The sequence below is a fragment of the Humulus lupulus genome, chromosome 2 (genome assembly GCF_963169125.1).
Source record: "Humulus lupulus chromosome 2, drHumLupu1.1, whole genome shotgun sequence".
Classification (NCBI taxonomy): domain Eukaryota; kingdom Viridiplantae; phylum Streptophyta; class Magnoliopsida; order Rosales; family Cannabaceae; genus Humulus; species Humulus lupulus.
In genome coordinates, this window is record NC_084794.1 from 19,804,794 (window position 1) to 19,820,906 (window position 16,113).

Here is a 16,113-nt window from a genome sequence, read left to right on the forward strand (position 1 = left end):
GATTGTATAACTTTGTGAAACTATCCAAAATTGACCTGATCAACTTTGATAATTCCAATTGATAATTAAACCAATTAATTGAGACTATCTAGATCATTTTATCCAAGATACAGTGGGGACCATGGGCCTATGAAATCAAGCTCCAATAAGTTATCATAAATTTAACAAATAAATTTACTAACTTATTAATTCCTCGTGACTCCACTGAAGACTCAGAATTTCACTGTTGAATTCATAGAACGCTCTATAACCAATATATATATATACGTTATTAGTTATTCATTGTTACAACCATAATTGTCATTTAATCATCTGTAGACGGTCTACAATGAGATGAGACTAAAATACTGTTTTACCCCTCATTGTATTTTATCATTAAAACACTTAGTTCTTAGTAAATGATATTTCAGTAAACTAATATTAATTTATGAAATGAGATCTCTATCATTTAGCACCTTGAACCAAACTAAAAAGAAACCATCATTTTACTTCTTCATCAGAAGCTATAGATGTTCATATCTATGATTAACACTTTCACTCAATTATACTACCGAGTTCCCAAGATGTAAGTATGGGCTAGACCGTAGGGTAAGCTAGTAACGAACAAGTCAAAGAACTCAAATAATATAATCAATTAGAATACTAACCATTCAGAATTGAGATTGAAATGACTTATGGTCAACTATATGATATGAATAGAATAAATAATAACGGTATGTTTACTTATCATATCTACTGTCAATATTGGTCCAGTCCGATGTAACAAATGCATCCGATCTTATCTATTTTGCTAATGTTTTGGAAAGAACATAACAATACAATGTGTAAGTAGATCATATTGTAGATTGGCAAAGTGTAAATCCTGTGCACTGACAATTCTTTGGACTAACTTTTTTTTTTTAACATATAATCATATTTATATTTCACTGTGATTATGTCACTATAATAATGATTAGATGTATGCTAGGGATTTAATAAAAGTTTATATTAAACAAATAATCATGAACATGAGAAAAGTGATTGACCAAGTCAAAAAATGATTTCTATTCTTTTATTGATACTAAAATGAGACTACAAAGAAATTCGATTTTAATTAGGGCATAAAACCCCAACAATATGTTCAAATCATACAAACTAGTGAAAATGAGTTGCACATGTTAGTTTTAATACAATAAGCAAAACAATAATAAAGGAATGATTCAATCAACATAATCAATGCTCATATACCAACCAAAATCATCATTCTATTTATAGCAATAATTATACAAAAGATTGAGCATGGCTTCTCCATTCATCATCTTGAAGCCATAAATCTGTCCAAATACAAGAAACATACAAGATCAAGTGTAAGAGAAAGCTTATAGATAGCAAACCCTTACCAATAACACCACACACCACCCTTTTTTACCCATACACAATTTATCACATTATATTTCACCATAGGGGGTGGAATTGGGCTTCTATTATCATTGATGGTGGACTAAGGTTTAATAGGTTAATCTATAGTCATTAGGGTGCTACTATGTGCCTCAAATGCAATTAGAAAATATTATAATCATCTCATTATTGTGATTAAACAATTAATAGACACTTAAATTAATGGTTGTGAGTATGAAATTATGTTTGTGACTATATTAGTCCATATAAAATTCCAACATCTTATATTCTCTAATTGAGAGACAATGCTAAATGTAAATAAAAACCAATTATTTATATATATATATATTTGTATTGATAACGAGTACGTCTTTATAATAACGTTTCTTTTAAAAAAAAACAAAAAAAATGTACATGTACATGTTTAAAAAAAATATCATAGACTTTTGCCGGCGCATTTCACCTAACGTGCCGGCAAAAGTCAACCGTGCATTTTTTAAATTGTGCACATTTTCAACAAAGTAGTTGGCTAGACTTTTGCCGGTGTGTTTCGTTGCGCCGGCAAAAATCTATTTTGCGTAGGTAAAAGTTGGACTAAATAAAACGACACCGTTTTGTCCTAGAGTTTTATTAAAGACTTTTGCCGGCGCAATGAAACGCGCCGACAAAAGTCATAGCGATATTACAGCAGCCGTGAGCCCTTCTTCCCCATTTTTTTTCTTCCTTTTTTTCTCTCTTTCTTCTTTTCTTCTCAATCCTCCACCACACTCCGACCACACCACCACCAGCCGCACCCCCACCAGCTGCACCCCGACGGCCACCCCACGCTACCCGAGTCCACCCACCCCGATGGCCACCCCACCCCACTCGAGCCCACCCACCCCGACGACCACCCCACCCCGGCGCCACCGTGAGCCACCACTGCCGCCCCCTCCTCCTTCAAGTTGCCCACTATAAGTATTTTAATATACTTTTGTATTTTATTTAATTTTATTTATGTATTAAATTTACATTTTTTTTTTCTATGGAGTCCCCGAGCCACTGCTGGAACAGTCAGAGCGGAACCACTGCCGGAGCGGAGCCACTTCACCCACTGTAATATTTTTATTTTTGCTTGTTAATATTTATTATATTGTATTTTGTGATATATGTATTTTAGTTAAAGTATGAATTTTAAAAAAAATCAGATTGATAATGTATGTTTATATTTTTTAATTGTTTTATATTAAATGTGATATGTTTGTAAATATGTATTTAATACTTTTTTTGTATTAATAAAAAAATTAGTTTTGGTATATGTTTTTTTGTGGTTAAATATTTGTATATATGTAAATTGATGTATTTGTTAATGTATATATATGTTTTGTATGATCTGAGAATATTTTGGTTATATATGTGTTTAATTTGTAGGTTTTTAAATTTTTGGGATAGTTTGAAATATAGTCGTTATGGTGCCCAAATTTTAAAAGAGTTAGTAAAATTAATAAAAGTTTAATAATTAATTAAATAAAAATTTAAGTATAATAAAAAAATACATCAAAAAAATAATTTTTAACTATAATTTAAATAAAATAAAATTACCAATCATAATAATTAATAATTAATTTTTAACATTAATATTAGATGTTTTGTAATTGAAAAAAGTTAAAAATATAAATGATTTAATAAAATATAATTAAGTAAAATATAAATATAATAAAATTGTTATTAATTAAGTAAATAATCCAATACAAATTGAAGAATTTAATAAAAAATTACAAAATGCAATTAATGTATAATTAATTTAATTTTAAAATAAAAGTAATAAATAAGTAAATGATTTAAAAAATTGTAATAATTAATAATTAGCTACATTTTTTTTGGTAAAAATAAATAATTATTTTTGCCAGAGATATGATATTATTATCACTTAGTGATAATTAGGGAGACAAACAGTCATGAAACATTTTGACTATCATTTCCCTCATTTTAAGACAATTATTAATATTTTCTTAATTATTTCGCTTAAAGATGGCGAGCGACAGAAGCTAGATGAGTGCGAGGAATCATTGGTCTCTGGAGTATAGAAATGGTGTTAAGGAGTTCTTCGATATCGCTAAAAATCAGTTGAACGATCGGAGTTTGGTTCGCTGTCCGTGCAAGAAATGTGGGAAGGTTAAGTTTCAGCCTATAAATACAATTTCGATGCATTTATTCAACAATGGCATCATACAGTCCTACAAAGTGTGGCATTACCATGGAGAGGCGCTACCGTCGCCACCAGCTGTGGTACGAGATCAGGATAGAGATGAGATAGCGGATATCCTGGAGGATGTTTACGCTGAAGATGATGTTCCCGCTGGAAACTATAATGATCCTCCCAAGGATGATCCTCAACATCGCGACAAGTATGGCAATTTATTTAAGGAGATGTCAAGTGAACTGTACCCGGGTTGCCGAAAGTATTTCGCGTTGAACTTCTTGGTGAAGCTGATGCATCTGAAAGTTATTAACAAGTGTAGCCATCATTACTTTGATGGTTTGCTGGAATTGTTAGTCGACGCTATGCCTGACGGAACAATTTTACCTAAGTCTAACTTTGAGGCGAAGGCAAAGTTGCGGAGTATTGGATTGGGATATGAGTCCATCGATGCTTGCAAGCATGACTGTGCACTGTTTTGGAGGGAGAATGCGAATTTGGAATTATGTTCGGTTTGTGGTGAGTGTCGCTGGCAAGATAATTGTGGGAACGGGAAGAAAGTGGCCCATAAGGTCATGCGGTACTTTCCGTTGACGCCGAGATTGAAAAGTGTTATCCCAAAAATTTGAAAAGAATGACGTGGCAGTAAAATTGGCACATGGCATGAGTTAGTGGGGTGATCTGGCTTAGTAATGTCCCAATACATCAGTTAAGGAATTGGACAGATAGTCAAGCCAAATACACCCGACCGAAGAGAATATTTGGACGGGGGGTTGCTTGGCTCAGACCCCAGTTTGAAGTCCCTAATAATTGACTTGGAGCCAAGTCCAAGAAGTTAAAGGGGAGGTTTGAATTTTGGTTCAAAAGATAAAAGCAATAGGTCCGATCGGACCTAAGCTTAGGGGACCTCTTGGTACAAGGCTCAAGTTTTACTCAAGGGGAAAGCCACATAATGGCCGATCGGGTATGCCATGGAAGAGGCAGGTTTGGGCTTGAACGAGTGAGAATGAGGAGGAAAGTATACCTCGGACCACCTTGGTCCGAGGAGAAGATGTTGAGGTTCGATCGAGCTTTGGTTGAAAAGGATAGGCTCGGACCATTTTTGTCCGAGGAGAAAGGGATTATGTCCGATCGGACATACTCATAGGAGGTACCTTGGACCATTTTGGTCCAAGGAGATATGTAAAATGGTGGCTCGGACCACCTTGGTCCGAGGAGAAAGGTCCAAGGTTCGATCGGGCCTTGGTTGAACGAAGAAGGCTCGGACCATATTGGTCCGAGGAGAGGAGCATTGTGCCCGATCGAACAAGATGCCTATGGGAGTGCCTTGAACCATCTGGCTCCGAGGAGATGGCAAGAAGAGATGGCTCGGACCACCTTGGTCCGAGGAGAAGAGTGCAAGGTCCGATCGGACCTTGACTGGAGGAGCCAAAGAGGGTGGTTTGAACCACCTTAAGCCAAAGAAGAAGGCTATTGTGTCCGATTGGACACAATGAAGGGGGATGCCTTGAATTTGCCCGAAGTAAGAAGCAAAGTAAGTACCCTCGGACCACCTTGGTCCGAGGGGGGCTAAATGTACATGACCTTTGGTCCGAGGAGAGCCATGCACATACCACCTTTAACCTACGAAAAGCTTGAAGAGTAGTCAACATGCATGAGAGACTACGAAACTACTTCAGTGAGAATTGGTCTAAGCGTCCGGGAATCTCTCAATCCTCACTCGAATTTAGGGATCAGTTGTATTTTAAACATTTATTTTGTAATATAAATATTAGGTAAATAATGAAATATCCCTATCGAAAGGGGATATCAGTTGAGAATCCCAGGTCTATAAATAGAGAGTTGGGAGGATCGTAAAAGGACTTTTTGGCAAAATCAAGAGTGAACCTGTGTTTTAGAGAGAGAAAGTGTTTTTCCCTGAGAGAACCCTTTTTTGTATTCTGGAATATTTTGCACTGAAGAAACTCAGTTGACACGTTCATCTGATCTTGAGTGTGAATACAGTAATAGAATCTCTAAGTGGATTAGGCTATTACCGATCATCGGGGCTGAACCACTATAAAATCTCGTGTTATTTACTTTCAATGATAAAAACTGTCTGTTGTCGTTTATAATTCTCTTGAAGGCTTGTCGTAGTTGACGTTCTTACGTCGTTGGCTAAATTCACAGTCAACAAAAAGGTTGTACAGTTCTAGATATACTGCAGAGGATATGAGATGGCACTATTCTAAAAGGCCAAAGGAAGATGGTGTGATGAGGCACCCCGCTGACAGTAAGGCGTGGAAGCACCTTGATGAGTTGTACCCATCTTTCGCAGTCGAACCTCGAAATGTTAGGCTTGGGTTGGCTATAGATGGTTTCAATCCTTTTGGGAACATGAGCAACTCTTACAGCATGTGGCCTGTGATACTTGTCCCATACAACTTGCCGCCGTGGAAGTGCATGAAACCACAATCATTAATGTTGTTTATTCTAATTCCAGGTCCTTCTTCACCTGGAAGAGATATCGATGTCTATATGAGACCTTTGCTTGACGAGTTGAAGGAGTTATGGGTGAATGGTGTCGAGACACGAGATGCATACAATAGTACCTTGTTCAATATGCGTGCAGCAATCTTGTGGACCATTAACGACTACCCAGCTTATGCTATGATGTTTGGGTGGAGCACAAAAGGGTACAAGGCGTGCCCCACATGCAATGAAGAAACTCCCTCTGTAGGGATTAGAAGTAAAATTTCATACATTGGCCATATGAGGTTTCTTGATATGAATCATGAATGGAGGAGCAAACGAGCACTATTCGACGGTAACAAGGAACTCAGGCCACTACCGAAAGATTACTCCGGTGATGATGTGTTGAAGCAATTAGAGAATTTGCAGATTAGACATCCTGGGAAGCACAAAGAATTTGGTGGTGTGAAATGCAAAAGGGCTCCGATTGAACTTAATTGGTCGAAGAAGAGCATATTTTTCGAGCTTGATTATTGGTCGAAGAAGAACTCTATGCAATATATTTCAAATAAATAATGATTGATTAAAAAGAGTTACAACTCTATAACTGAAAATTACAAATAAACAAAGAAAAAGAAGAAGATGATGAAGAAGAAGAGAATAGTAAAATACAACTCTAAGCAAAATGTTACAAATAAAGTAAAGTGTTTGAAACAAAATAAAAGAAAAGATTACAACTCTTGAACAAGAAATACAAGAAAATAGAGAAGAACAATATAAAGATGAAAAACAATAGAATGAAAGAAAGGAACAAGAAACAAAAGATAAACAACTCTCACTCACACTACCAAAGTGAAGAGTGTTGGGGATCACCAACTTGAACAATGTTTGAAACCTTTGCCCAAAAGCTTATTTCCCTCTAACTCAAGCACTAAGGGATCTCTCACAGATTATAGGAAATGCTTTCTGGAATTATCAAGTCTCAAGGTGTTTCTAGCCAAGTGCTCTAATAGATAGAAATGTTGTGTCTTACAAGTGAGCTATAGGCTCCTATTTATAGAGTTTAGAGACACCCTTTGAATTTCAAATTCCACCAACCCCCATGGCTGTTACCAATGTTTAATTGGATTAATATGGAATTAAAAATGAGATTTGGGATTTATTTTGGTTTTTTGAGTCGTTCAACAAAGATTGAAAAAGCTGAAAAAATGGTTAGTTTTTGGCCTGTGGCCGCGGCCAGAGACATTAGTGGCCGCGACCACTAGCCTCAGTCCCACAGGCCGCGGCCACTGACCATTTTCAGCACTAAAAAATGTGTTGTTTTTCCAAACGGTTCCAAACCCTCCCAAATGATTTTGTAACTCTCAAAACACATTATTGGGGTTAAAATCATATCTCTAACAACCATATCACATATGGCTTTATGAAATTCATCTCAATATTGTGTAACAACAAATTTACACAATAAAGGGTAATATTTGGAAGTTACAAATTTGTAACCCCAAATATGTTATATTATTTGGATATATCTCATATATCTAAATATTGTAACTCTCTATTATATGTTACAATATGTGACACACTTTGTCACATTTATTTAATCTAAAACATTATATTATAATATAATATAATATTACATTATATTATAAAATAATATAACATTCCCCCACTAGATTAAATAGTTATCTGTAATGACCCAACTACTCTAGACTTTTGGACCATTAACGAAAACTATACATACTAATCCTTAATAAAACCTACAAGTGAAAATACCATAACTTTATTAAGAAACTCGTAAAAATAAGAGTTAAACTTACATAAAATTCAAGTTAGGATATGGGATCCCATTATTTTAAAAACAAAACATAACTTAATTTAAAACAGAAAGGGATAACATAACAAGTGCGGAAAAATACATGTAAAAACTATAAAAAAACAAAACTACATCCTCGAATCGAACGCTCGGCTCTTTAATCCATTCCGCCTCAATACACATTCTCCAAGCTTCCAAGAACCTTTCCCGCCACTAAGCCTATTTTCCTGCACATATAAATAAAAAGGAATGAGCCTAACGCCCAGCAAGGAAAATCTAACACATAGTTCATATACATAAATTTCATAAGAAACATAAAAACATAACATAACATAACATAACACTTATATCATACACATACTATAATGGCCATTATTACTTGGGGTCCCATAGACTAAACAAGTCATATGCCCATTAGATTAGTGGGGTCCTACTAGCTAAGCAGGTCATATGCCCATAATCCATTTGGGGCTTGTTAGTCATATGGGTCATATGCCCAAGCCTACAAACATACATAACATAACATATTTCATAACATAAAAACATAAGATAACATATAAAAAGCATATAACATATAAATTCTATCCTATTTTCCTTACCAAAATTACCGGGATATGAGAACAGAGTTGGGACTTTGAAACAATCCTAAAAACCATTTATGAAAGGGTGAGTCTATTGAAGAAAAAGAGATGAAAGAGATGAAGGAACTATACTTTTAAAAATATACTTACCAAAACCTTTTTCTCAAGAACTTAGATTTCCTAACCAAAAATAAGAATAATGTTAGAATGAGTAGAAGACTATGAGAACTTTTAAAGAAAAAGTACAGAAACGAACTTGTTGACGCCGTTTTTCGTCAACAGTGAAAGAAGAGCACGTAAACAATAATTAGTAATGGCCAATAAAAATATGAAAATACAAACACGATTTTTTATGTGGTTCAGCAGTTAAATCTGCCTAGTCCACGAGTCTTTCTTATTAAGACTTAAGAATATTTCTGAAAATCCTTCAAGGATGAATTCTCCAGAGTTTTTCTTAAGCTCACAAAAGTTCGGTCCTTTACAATGGTGCATGACTTCTCTATTTATAGAGAAGATTTCTGAATACTATCCCACATATTTTGGGTAGTTACTCTTTTTATGCAAGTAAATTAAATGGCCTTAAATGCCTGTAATCCGATATAAAAGGAAACGTCCCCTGAAGACCAGGGAGCGTATAACTGATCAAATAATATCCCATGATTGTAGGGGATTTACAGTAACACATGTAGACCGCGTCTCTTATAGATGACTCATTAGGATATTCAAGGTTATTATCCTATATCACCAAGGCCTTATTCTCCCAGGTCTCTTATCGACTTTCGAGCTAATAACATCTCCCGAGGCCACATAACTTCGAAATCGTACGCGCGCCAGGCTCGGAGCCCATGATCCGAGGTCATCCCTGAAAACAGATGCACCTTGGGACCTACCTTTCGAGCTCATGGGGATTTCGAGGCCACCATCTTCGAAGTCGTCTCAGCTTTGCAGGCTCGGTGTTTAGACTTCGAACATATCCCAGACTTTACAAGTTCATTCACTATGCATCCAGCTTTCGAGGTCACACTTCGCATGGCTCGAAATCTGGGTATAACAAAACTAGAGTTTGGGATACCTTGAAGACTTATAAGACCGATCTAAACCTTGAACCGAAATGCTATAAAATCTTACTTCCCAAGTGTTTGATAAGCTTATGATGATCAAGCTTATGATTCCCAACCCAAGTGTTTACACTCTCACACCCACCTAGCAACTTGCAGCCTCTGAACTTAGAGTAAAAGATGAAAAATGGCTGGGTACTAGGTCCTATTTATAGAGTTTAGGAATGAAATGATCTTAATTTAACTTGAATAAAAATAATGGCTTTTTATGTGAAAATAATTTGAATTATTGTTCAACAGAGGCTGAAGACTCGTTCAGAAAGGTGCTGGACTTATCAAGAGGTTGAAGGTTTGAATGAGAAACGATTTTGAAAACATTCAAAATATGCTGAAGGAGGCGATATATCGCCCCCTGTAGGCGATATATCGCCTGGGCTAGTATGCCCGAGGCAAACGTGCATCGTTTCGATTTTTTCGTATCCTCGTACTGCGATATATCGCCCCCTATAGCTGCGATATATCGGCATACGCTGATTATTTAAACACGAAATAACACATTTTTAGCCTAATTTGAATTGAGTAAACAGCCTTGACTAAGCCCTCAAACATTTTCAAAGCTGCTGACTAACCTTAGAGCATTCAAACTTTACCTTTAATAAATTTAATCCTCAAAATACTTAATCATTAATCACCCATACATAACATGTGCTTAAAATCCTATTGGTTCTTATCTAAACCTTATAGTATAATAAATATTATCCTCAATATCAGTCATATTAATCAAACCTTAGGTTAAAATTAATATTCTTAAACTATAGGTTAAACTTAGAAAATCTACAAGTACTACTATGAGTGTCCAAATAAATCTCGGTCTGAACCAAAGATCCACAGTCATAAAGATAATACTATAATTACTATAATACTACTATCTATCTTAGCTAAGTAAAGTTCTTGGACTCTACATTATCTATTGTAACACTTATTTAATCAATCATTATATTTTGAAATATAACATATCCCCCACTTGATTAAATAAGAACTCTCTCTTATAGGAGTCATTGCATTAGTGCATAAAGCAATGTATTTTTCAACTTGAACTTTACTATAGTGTAATTATCACAAAATTTGTCGAAAAATTAGGTTGCACTAGGCATTGAACCATCTTTTCATGATAACAAATCGGTGATAACACACACACATTTGTGATGTTCACTTGAGACCTCTATGTCTCGCTTTGCACCGTTAATGGCCATGTGCACTTTCCATTCATGTACGTTCTTGAGAATACTCTCAATTCTCATGAGTGGCAGCACCACCCCTAGGTCCATATAAGTAGAATTGTTACAATATTTTGTTACCAAAAATACTTGTCTTTACAAGACTGAATTCTATTAAAAAACCTTTCGGTTTTAACCCTCCACTTGGTAACACACAAGTACTCAATATCTCAGATGGGACTTGTTTTGAGTACAACTAATATTCACTTGATTGACTTGTTATTACCTATTAAACCTAACACTAGTTGAATAACTAGTGTAAAGATAGGTTACCATCAATCGTGAATCTCTTTAGGGAGTTTAAGTCCCATCCCTCAAGATGATGTAGCCACTAAATCCCTTGTTAGTGGCTTAGTGAAAGGATTCGCCAGATTTTCATTTGTTCTCACCTAGGATATTGACATGACTCCTCTTTGAATCAATTCTCTTACATATCCATGTCTTAGACTAATATGTCTAGACTTCCCATTATACACTCTGTTGTATGCTCTAGCCAATGTCGCTTGGTTATCACAATGTATCGATATAGTAGATACATTATCTTTGATTAGGGGAATCTCTATCAACAGATCCCTTAACCATTCGGCCTCTTTTCCGGTAGCAGCTAGAGCTATGAACTCTGCTTCCATAGTGGAATGAGATATACAGGTTTGTTTCTTGGGACCCCAAGAAATTTCACCTCCACCATGTATAAATACCCAACCAGTTGTGGACAAGTTGTCCCCAAGATTGGATATCCAACTTGCATCTGTATACCCTTCTAATATCGAAGGAAATTTGGAGTAGTGAAGGCTTAGTCCTTTGGTTTTCTTGAGATAACCTAGGACTCTTCCAATTGTCTTCCAGTGATCCACACTTGGATTACTTGTAAACTTACTAAGTTTACTTACCGCAAATGCTATATCAGGTCTAGTACATTGGGCAGCATACATTAGACTCCCTATAGCAGTAGCGTACTCCAATTGAGCCACCGCTCTTCCTTCATTCTTCTATAGTTTTACACTATGATCGAATGGAGTATTGGCATCTTTAACCTTGAGATGGTTAAATTTTTTCAATACTTTCTCAACATAGTGGGCTTTCCCTAAAGCAAAACCCCCCACTATGTTTCTTTACTTTGATACCGAGTATGGTATCAACTTCTCCAAGATTTTTCATCTTGAAGGTTGATGATAGAAACTTCTTCGTTTCTTCTATCCCTTTCATGCTATTACTTAGAATAAGCATACCATCCACATATAAGCAAACAATGATCATATATCCCTTACAAGTTTTGGAATACAAACACTTGTCTCCATTGTTATGTCTAATCCCATTAGACATGATGGCTTGATCAAATTTCTCATGCCATTGCTTAGGAGCTTGTTTCAATCCATATAAGGATTTTACAAGTCTACAAACTTTATGTTCATATTTTGGTAGGACAAACCCTTCGGGTTGTTCCATATAGACCTCATCATTGAGGTTACCATTAAGGAATGCCGTTTTGACATCCATTTGATGAACATACAAGTTGTGTATAGAAGCTAAAGCGAACAAAATTCTTATAGAAGTTGTTCTTGCAATAGGCGCATAGATATCGAAATAATTGATACCCTATTTTTGCCTAAACCCTTTAGCTACTAATCTAGCTTTAAAGGTTTGGATAGTGCCGTCAGTGTGGTATTTTCTCCTAAATACCCACTTACACCCAATTGGCTTAGACCCCGGTGGGAGGTCTACCAATTCCCAAGTGTTATTGGAAAGAATGGAATCCATCTCATCTATGATGACTTCTTTCCAAAATGCACTATCTCTCGATTGCATAGCTTCTCTATAAGTCTTAGGATCATCCTCAATGAGAAGTACAATAGGAATTTTCCTAATGACTTCCTCTCTATTTCCTTCTACCATATAGAATGAAATTCGTTGAGAATCTATCTCATCCACTACTAGACTTTTATGATTTTTAAGCCTTTGACTTCTTCTAGGTTCAAAGGGTTGCTTTACATCCTTTTGAGAATTCTCCTCTTGAAAATCAACTTTGGATGTAGAAGCTTGAGAATTGTTCTCATATAACAAATTCTCCTTTAGAGATGTTGAAGCTTGAGAATTGTTGCCACATAACATATTCTCAAAAAAATTCAACTTCTCTAGATTCAATCACAACGTTAGACTCTAAGTCTAATAGCCTATAAGCTTTACTATTGTTGGCATAACCAACACAATCACATTTTATGGCTCTTGAACCTAACTTTGTTCTATTAGGTTCATTTTTCTTGCAATATGCAAGGCACCCCCACACTTTCAAGTACCCTATGTTGGGTTTTCTTCCTTTCCATAACTCATATGGAGATATCTCATTTTTCTTCATCAGTATTCGATTAAGAATGTGACAAGCGGTTAAAAGCGCTTCACCCCATAAGTTGAAGTTCAACTTAGAAAACACCAACATAGAATTTATCATCTCTAGATAAGTCTTATTTTTTTCTTTCGGCTACACCATTGTGTTGTGGTGTATAAGGTGCAGTGCACTCATGAATTATACCATTTTCTTCACAAAATGTATTGAATTCATTAGAGAAGTACTCTCCTCCTCTATCACTTCTTAGCACCTTAATCTTTTTATTTAGTTGATTTTCAACTTATAATTTATACAATTTAAAAGCATCAAAAGTCTCATCTTTATGCTTTAAAAGGAACACATAGGTATATCTACTAAAATCATCTATAAAAGTAAGAAAATACCTTTTACCGCCTCTAGTTAAAACACCATTTAATTCACAAAGATCACTATGGATTAAATCTAGTAAATTAGATGATCTTTCTATACTAGGAAATAGTTTCTTAATCATTTTCGCCTTAACACATGTTTCACATTTACCATAGTTTTTATTATTGCATGCAATCATACCACATTTTACTACTCTTTTCATGGTTGAAAAACCTATATACGATAGTCTAAGATGCCACAAAAATAAAGAATCATACTCAACAATATAGGCGGAATTAGCATTTTTATTGATAACATTGAAAGTTACATCATTGGTGCACAATTTAACCATTCCCTCACAAGAGTACCCTTTTCCCAAGAATATAATTGATTTGGTAAGTATAAGTTTACCAGACTCAAAAATGGCTTTAATGCCGGGCTTGCCGAGCAAATCACCACTTACCAAGTTTCTACTCATTTCGGGAACATAAAGTACATTCACTAATGTAACTTTCTTGCCGGAGGTGAAGTAGACTTCAATAGTACTTTTTCCAAGTACCTTGGATTTGCCCTCATTGCCCATTTGTATCTCATGGTTGGCCTTTGACTCTTCAAAGGTCTTGAACAATGATTTGTCATAGGTGACATGGACAGTGGCACATGTATCATACCACCACCCTTTCACCTTGCCTTGGACCGCATTCACCTCACTAATGGTTGCAACTATCTTTTCCTCTTGAGTTGCATTCACCTTAGGTCCTTGTTGGTCTTTTCTATGCCTACACTCTCTAGCATAGTGACCCTTTTTCCCACACACAAAGCAAGGACCTTTCTCACCCTTAAACTTGTTTGGGTTGGTTTTTGGACCCAAAGGTTTCTCGTTACCCTTTTTTCCTTTGTTTTTGGGATGTTTTGGTTGTGACACCGCATTTTCTTTGGAAGTCTCTCCATTAGACCCCTCCACAAGTTTATCTCTACATATCGATTCCTCTTCGATTCGAATATGTTTTTGGATTTCCTCCAAAGAATAATCCTCATTTTTATAAAGGATTCTTTTCCTATAGCTCTTCCAAGTTGGTGGTAATTTAGCCACTATAACACCAACTTGAAAGGCCTCGGGAAGCTCAATCTTTAACACTTTCAATTCGTTAACAATTATTTGCAATTCATGAATTTGAGGAAGAATAGGTTTATCACCAAAAAATTTGAAATCGAAGTATTGAGATATCATAAACTTTTTGGTACCTTCCTCTTCCGCCTTAAACTTTTTTTCAAGTGCATCCCATATCTCCTTGGCCGATTTGGTCTCGGTGTAGAGGTCATAGAACCTATCGGATAGGGCATTAAGCATATGACCCCTACAAAGAAGGTTGTCCTCTTCTCTCTTCCTTCTTTTCTCCATCTCCTCGGGAGTGTCTTTGTCGGATGGCTCGGCTAGAGGTGCCAAGGATGACTCAAGGATGTAGGCTATCTTGAGTGTTGTCAAAAAGAATTTCACATTGTCTTGCCACCTAGTGAAATTGGATCCATCAAACCTATCCAACCTCACTAAATCTTGGTTCATGTTCTTGATGGTCTCCCCTTCCATTGAAACAAAAAAAGGATAAGCTTTTGAATGTTAGGAAAATATGTATATTGCCTCAATGGAAATAATAATATATTACCACTCTATGCAATATATTACAAATAAATAATGATTGATTAAAAAGAGTTACAACTCTATAACTGAAAATTACAAATAAACAAAGAACAAGAAAAAGATGATGAAGAGGAAGAGAATAATAAAATACAACTCTAAGCAAAAGGTTACAAATAAAGTAATGTGTTTGAAACAAAATAAAAGAAAAGATTACAACTCTTGAACAAGAAATACAAGTAAATAGAGAAGAACAATATAAAGATGAAAAACAATAGAATGAAAGAAAGGAACAAGAAACAAAAGAAAAACAACTCTCACTCACACTACCAAAGTGAAGAGTGTTGGGGATCACCAACTTGAACAATGTTTGAAACCTTTGCCCAAAAGCTTATTTCCCCCTAACTCAAGCACTAAGGGATCTCTCACTGATTATAGGAAATGCTTTATGGAATTATCAAGCCTCAAGGTGTTTCTAGCCAAGTGCTTTAATGGATAGAAATGTTGTGTCTTACAAGTGAGCTATAGGCTCCTATTTATAGAGTTTAGAGACACCATTTGAATTTCAAATTCCACCAACCCCAATGGTTGTTACCAATGTTTAATTGGATTAATATGGAATTAAAAATGAGATTTGAGATTTATTTTGGTTTTTTGAGCCGTTCAACAAAGATTGAAAAAACTGAAGAAAAAAAAATGGTCAGTTTTTGGCCTGTAGCCGCTAGCCTCTGTCCCACAGACCGCGCCCACCAACATTCAGTGGCTGCTGCCACAGACCATTTTCTGCACTAAAAAATGTGCTGTTTTTCCAAACGGTTCCAAACCCTCCCAAATGATTTTGTAACTCCCAAAACACATTATTGGGGTTAAAATCATATCTCTAACAGCCATATCACATATGGCTTTATGAAATTCATCTCAATATTATGTAACAACAAATTTACACAATAAAGGGTAATATTTGGAAGTTACAAATTTGTAACCCCAAATATGTTACATTATTTGGATATATCTCATATATCTAAATATTGTAACTCTCTATTATATGT